The following is a 7,605-nucleotide window of genomic DNA, read 5'->3' as shown; positions in this document are numbered from 1 at the left end:
AAATATGTTAAAAAAACATATTAACCTCAAGGTTAACATATATTAAATACAATAAATTTCTTAATTATTTATTTAAAATATTTAATAAATTTTATTAAATTAAAATTTAAAAAATGTAAATATATTTTATGTTATTTTAAATAAATATTTAAAAAATTTATATTAAACAAATCATTTCTTAATTTTTAATTTAAAGATTTATACTTAAAAAAATATGTTAACCGAATTTAAATATCCGGCTAACATATATTAAATCATATAAAATTTTAAATTACGTTAATTAAAATATTTAATAAAATGTTTTTAAATTTTATTCAATTAAAATTTAATAAATGACGTATAGTTTATTTATATTAATTTAAATAAATATTTAAAAGATAATTATGTTAAGTAAAATATTTACTAAATTTTAACTTAAAACAAATATGTTAACAAAATTTTGAAATACGATTAACATATATTAAATTATATCAAATTTTCAATTACCTTATTTAAAATATTAAATATATTTTGTTTAAATTTTTATTAAATTAAAATTTAAAAGAATAAAATTTGTTTTATTTTACGTTATTTTAAATAAATATTTAGAAATAATTATATTAAATAAATTATTTCTTAAATTTTAATTTAAAAAATTATTTTAAAAAATTATGTTAACCAGATCCGGTTTATACATATTCAGTTATATAAATTTTTTAAATTATATTAATAAAAATATTTAATAAATGTTGTTAAACTTTTTATTAAATAAAAAATGAAACCAATAAAATATATTTTATTTTATATTAATTTGAATAAATATTTAAAAAATAATTATATTAAATAAAATATTTACTAAATTTTAATTTAAAAAATATATTAAAAAAACATATTAATCGGATTTTTAAATCCAGTTAACATATATTAAATTATATTTAAAACTTTAATTACATTATTTGAAATATTTATTAAATTTTGTTTAAATTTGTATTAAAATAAAGTTTATGAGAATAAAATACATTTTATTTTATGTTATTTTAAATAAATATTCTGAAAATAATTATATTAATTAAAATATTCCTTAAATTTTAATTTAAAAATTATATTAATTAAATATCGGATGTTGGTATTTAATTAAGTTTTATTTTGTTGTTAAAATTATTTTTTTTAATTTATTTTAATTATACTTTTGTAGTAATTACATATTTATTTATAATTTTATTATTATTATAATTTAAATTTGTAAGTAAGTAATTAAATAGAATTTAGGGTTTTTAAATAATTATTATTTTTTTCATCCGCTTTAAAACTGAAAAAATAAAATGTAACACCGGATAACATCCGATTTGAAATAATAAAAAAATAAAAAACACAACATCGGATGTGAAAATCTAATCGTAAAAAAAACAATAAAAAACAATGCATATAGTGATTTGAGCTAGAGTCCAAGTCAATTCAATTGCTAATCTACTTCAAAATCAATACAACCTTGATGAAAAATACAAAGTTATGTTTAACCAAATATGATTTCTAGAAAGATAGCAATACGGGTAGAAATTAAAAAGAAAAAGAGAAAAAAATATTGAATGTCGACGTTCATAAAATAAAAAGTCGAATGATGGAAAAAAACAACTAAATATGGACATTTGTAATGGATTAAAAAAAAAATTTAATGTCAAAATCTGTAGAACAAAACAAAAGACTAGATGTCAACATCCATAAGAGTAAATGTCAAAATCCGTAGAACAAAACAAGAAACTGGATGTTAATATCCGTAACAGCAAAAAGCTTGGGGTTGAGGTTCAATTAGTGTGCCTTAAATAAGAGAGAAAAAAATGTATTTATTTTTAACTAAAGAGTAAAGTGATAATTTAAAAAAAAAAGGAATGAAGAAGAAAGGTTTGGAGGTGAAGGGAGAAGTCCCCAAATTATTGATCACTACAAAAACAAGCAAAGGCCCAAAATTACAAGTCCAATTAAGTCTACTATCTACAAATAGAAAAAGACTATATATATATATATATATATATATATATATATATATATATATATATATATATATATATATATATATATATATGGGTCAGTCTGATCTGTTTTGGCCTGTCCCGTCCTTGGTCCGTCAAACTTGGATTGGGTCGGGCTGACCCATTAATGGAAAATGGGTCAGATACTACAACCCGCCCCACCTCAAAGCAGACTGCTAGGCTAGCCTGCCACCTTTTTTTTCTAATTTTTTGTAAACTTTTTTTAATTTTTGTTTATAAAACTTGTTTTTATATATAAATATTTTTATATAATATAAAAAGTTTGTTTATTTTTAATTCTTAAACATAAAAAAGTTAAAAAATAAATTTTAAAAAAGGGTCAGCGGCCTAGGGTAGGCTGGTTTACCTTTGGCTCGCCAGTTTGACGGGCTAGGTGGGCTGGGTCACAACGGGTTGGCGGGTTCGAAACTCCATCTCGGTCACCATTTCTTGGCGGGCTGGCAGGCCGGCTCGGCGAGCCTAACCCGCTTTGACATGCCTACATCATTCTATATGTAGATTATACATTCATCAATTAAATATCATATATATGTTATTTATCAAGTTGACTATTTAATTTATGAGTTAGTTATGCTTTTAGTTACCGAACTTTGATGTAAAATTGAAATTTGTTCATGTTTGAAACTTTGATACATTTTTGTACCATAGTAACCAGATTGGACACTACCCTAAAAAGTCACTAACTTAAGGTAATTGTACCATAGTAGCCAGATTGGCCGCTATCCTAAAATGCCTAACTTAAAGTAACCATTAGGCATAAAGGTATACTACATAGAACATAACCGAGTACATAACAACATAAAGACAGTACCTCATCAATAAACGAGAATCAACTAACTTACATAACGACAAAGTTAGTCAATTAGGCAGATTCCTTAATCATAAAGATGACACCTACACCAACCAGCCAGCCATAATAGTGGAATGTCGTCTACTTTAACTTAGAGAAAAGACAATTGAAACCACTATGAAAGAATGATGGGCCTGAAGTCTGGTCCCAACTAAATCCACACCAAGCCCAATAAAGATTAGGCTACTATGAATGTAATCAGGACCTAACCCATGGTTTGAACCTAGGTAAAAACGAGATTATAATCCCCTATAAATAAGAGTCGACCACAATAATTATAGTTACGCATTTCATTCTCACATAATTTGGGATTTGACTTTGAGAGTTTTTTGCTAACTTGATCATCAGAACCTTTTCTGCAGGTAACTTTCCAATGTTCCATTAAGTGTTGAGTGGTGAAGATATGACAAATAGGATCGAGGAGTATCCATCCAAGAAGCTCAAACAAAGATTGTGGTAAGATGAGGTTTGAGTCCCATAATAATCTAATATTGTCCATGGAGGAATAATTTTAGTTTTTAAACCTTAAAAATAAATGGATATAGTCATTTTAATCAATTACGTCAAACACATTTTCCAACAATGGGAACGTGTCAAACATTAGCATAAAATTTGTTTGACATGTCAAAAAAATTTAACCTAATTGGATTAAAAAGAGTATATTTATTTATTTTTAAAATTTGAAAACTAAAATGTATCACAGTTTTAAGACAAACGAATTTCAATTTTGTATCTTAGATATTAAAAAGATACTTAACCCTTATTTATTACTTGAATCTTTAGTTTATAAATTGTCATAATACATGCATATGTATTATTACAAGTATGACATAAGTGCAAACAAAAACATTTTGTGTATGGAGAGTTAACTTAAAATCAAAATTTAATCCTACAAAAAGTAACAAATGTACTTAACTAGATCCTTACTCCCACTTGCATTTAACCTTGTGTATGTGCCTAAAGTCATATCTCAACACCAACTTCCCTTCTAGAGTCCTCAAACAAAAACTTTCCACCAACACATAGCATGCAAACCTTAGCCATTCACTCTGGTTTCTTGCCTCTTCCCTCACTCTCACCATCTTCTCTCTTCCATGACCATGAGCCCATCCTCCACCCTCCTGCACCCATCTCATGTGCTCAACAATTGCTGAACTCAAACCCACATTAGCCCTTCTCCTGTTGTATGGATCATATGCCCTAAACCAAAAGAAACCATCACCATCACTGTTTCCATTATTATTCCTTGTAGCTTTAATTCCAGACACCATAGCCATCTCTCTCTCCACACTCACATTCACAGCCACAACAACACCATCACCCCCTTCACTCTCTTCACTCCCACAAGAGTAAACCTCTTCCCACCTTTGCTCAAGAGTCATGCTGTAATACATGCACTTCTTCATCTGATTTCTGATTCTTGTTCCATCCCTCACAAAAATGAAGGGACAGTACCATTTTCCTACTGTCACAGGAGGTGAACGTTTTCTTGAGATGGGGAAGTTGAAATCCGGTAGCTGTTCCCTCAGAGCAGCATCAACTCCTAGAGCTTCACTCAGTTTGCATGACCTATATGACCCTGAGATTTCTATTCTCCACCCTTTTTTCCTTAGGAATGAGGGGGAATTCCATCAGGAGTTATGGACCTTGCAAAGAAACCACCACTCTGGTGGCTGTGAATCTTGAAAATCTGGTACAAGTCTTTCAGATTGAAAGGCTTTGGCCTTTCATCATTCAACATGTCAGTGAAGCAACATGTCACAATGTCCCCCTCTCTTGAGCACTTGTATGCTTTCCTACAAAATCACACAGTAGTTCCAACGTTGTCACTGTACAACACCACATGTTATCTAAGACATCAAATGTTCACTGCTAAAACTTTTCTGATAAATTTTACATAATCCAGCATTGTGGTTGCATCCAAGTTTGACAAGTGGAACTAATTGAATTCATTCACAGTCAAATACTGAAATTGCACGAGCAAAACTATTATTCTTAATTTGGCTTTTTTCTCTCTTTTCTTGTTCATGAATGTAAATGTGGTGCGAGTAACATTACACCTCTAAGAAGAATAAAGTGACCTTAATTCTGACTTCAGCTGGTTCATGACTAATTGAAAAACTGGTATGAATAATGAAGCAATTGTTTGATTGCATCTTAAACATGATTCAAAACTAGTTTAGCTGTCCAAATATATGTAAACTATGCCTTTAAATGAATCTGATAATAAATTAAGAAGAGAATTTTCGACTTAATTCAATCCTACGTAAATTTTGTATCTGTTTCAATATCAGGAAAGAACTCTTTAGTTCATACTCGGTAAATAGACAGAACTAAATCATAATGCACTGATTTAAACATGGTAAGATACCCTTTGTGTTTGCCTTTGGCCTTGATGACATAGTAGCGGTTGGAAGAAAGAGGGTGATCAGGCACAGGTAAAAACCAGAGCTTGGTGTTTGAAGTTTGTTGATACTCTGATGCATGAGTGATAGAGAAGATTTTGTCCTGAGGGAAAGGTAGCTTCTTAACCTTCTTATGCCTGCACAGACCCCAACAACACATGTCTTCTGCTTCTGCTTCCTCATCTGTGATCACAAGATAACCTGAATATGGACCATCCGGTGGTGGTATTGATACAGTACTCGGAGATCTTCTATACATAGACAAAGGCCTAGTCACATACATCTTTCTTTTTTCTCACCTTTTCTCTCCAAGACTCACAACAACACACCAATGGGGAATTTATCAGTATTTATCAGTTTCAGTTCCTTATGAGTGAAGATATGAAACTGAAAAAACCACATTAAAGTTCAAGAATGGATAACGTATCAATCATTAATTGGAGTGCATGTAATTTTCATATACCACATTAAGCCAGAAGCAATTTGGCACCTCTATGTATACTTCTATAATATTTTCTGCTGCTATACGTTTTGAATGGTAAAGATCAAAGACAATTAAAGTGGAAAAAACAAAGAATGCTGCTTTTGCTTTCATTTATTGTCCACCTTTCTTTTCTTTTTCTTTTCACAAAACCAAACACTATTGTGAAAATACAAAATGTGATTTTCACCAAAATGATCAATGCCAATTTTGCATTTTAAACCGAAAATTATTAGTCTACATATAATATAATGAATTTGGAATTTATAGTGACAGTAGCATAAAGAAAAAGGTAGTGGCACTGTATTTAGTGAAGCTTCAAGAAATTAGTGGACTGTGACGACTACTAGTGGTTCTTATCTCAACTTTCCAAATCAGCTTTTCCCTACTTTAATAATATCATGCATTAGGAGAAAACATATACAAGAATCCTATGTCATCTTACGTTTGTACAAAACATTTGCTATATTTTATGCAATCATCTACCACAATAGCCTTTGGTAGTGTTTTCTAAAGTTGCAGGAAACAATGCTGCAATATTTTTTAAAAGTAGCTGCTCTCTACACTTTCACACCCATTTTATTATATGTTACTACTTTTTACAAAAATCAAGTGTGAGTTGTGTTTTATTTGCATCAGTAGAAATTATACTGTGATTGGTTGTTAACAGATGATTTTTGGTATAACCATCTTTATTTTCGATAAAGAGTTCATAATTCTTTTATATATGTCATTATCAGATAAGTGTTATGACTTGGAAGATTTGGTTTGAAATATGTGTCATGATGAGGCTATTTCTTAACCTCATAAACTACTTTTGCTTGAATTAAAAATCATTGAATTAGTTGAAATACATAAATTTCTATTTCCCTTGACTCAACATTCGTCTCTTTGGATTCCTTAAAGTAAAAAGGTTAATTAAGCATTTTAGCTTCCCTATATATTGGCAAGTAACTTGATCAAAAGATGCTTCTATATAATTGAACAGAACATGGAACTAAATTATAAGTTGTTTCTATTATTATTGAAAGTACTTGAAATTATGAAAAAAATTATCGAAATAAGTTAAAAACAATTCATGAAAAATCGTGTCATTTTCACTAACTTTTCTAAAAAATGTATACAAGTGTAAAATTAAGGGCTAAAATGAATTATATATATTTCAAATACGGTTTTTATTTTTAAGCATTTGATAATATTTTCTTTAAATTGAGTACCTAATAAATTAAATATTTTTGTTTAGGCAAATATGTATTTATATGTCTTCTGATTTAGGTTCTTTTGATTATTGAATATTATTTTTTTATCATAATAGCTAATATATTTTGTATTAATTATCTATTATAATATAATAAACTTAATAGTGTTCATTGGCAACAATAAAGATTATCTTAAAGACAAGCTAACATATGTGAGGAGTAGAACTTTCATGATGGATAATCACTACAAGAAAATGTTTTATTAGTAACTAATTTTAGTGACCAAAAGTTGTTAGTCAATATAATGACCAATTTATTTACTAATTTACAAAATAAAAATTTATTGGTTACTAAAATAGTCGCTATGATAAATAAAAAATTATAATTGGTCTTTAAATTGATTTCTAAAATTTAGCTATCAAAGAAATTTGGTCACTAAACATTAGTTATATATCTTGGTTTTTTCTACCAAACGAAAGAAATTAGTCTTTAAATTGGTTTCTAAAATTTAGCTACAAAAGTTTTAGCTACCAAAGAAAATTGGTCACTAAGCATTAGCTATCTTGGTTTTTTTATATCAAAATGGAAGGAATTGGTTTCTAAATTAGTTTCTAATTAATTAGTGATCAATTTAGCGATCAAT

At 28.3% G+C, this 7,605-nt stretch overlaps 1 pseudogene; it reads right to left on the bottom strand.

Moving 5' to 3' along the window:
• Nucleotides 1-3,644: 3,644 nt before the first annotated feature.
• Nucleotides 3,645-5,752, bottom strand: LOC114180248 (annotated as a pseudogene).
• Between the last annotated feature and the right edge of the window lie 1,853 nt (nt 5,753-7,605).

This window comes from Vigna unguiculata, chromosome 4 (assembly GCF_004118075.2).
Source record: "Vigna unguiculata cultivar IT97K-499-35 chromosome 4, ASM411807v1, whole genome shotgun sequence".
Classification (NCBI taxonomy): Eukaryota; Viridiplantae; Streptophyta; class Magnoliopsida; order Fabales; family Fabaceae; genus Vigna; species Vigna unguiculata.
This window is presented reverse-complemented; position numbering and strand designations above follow the sequence as displayed.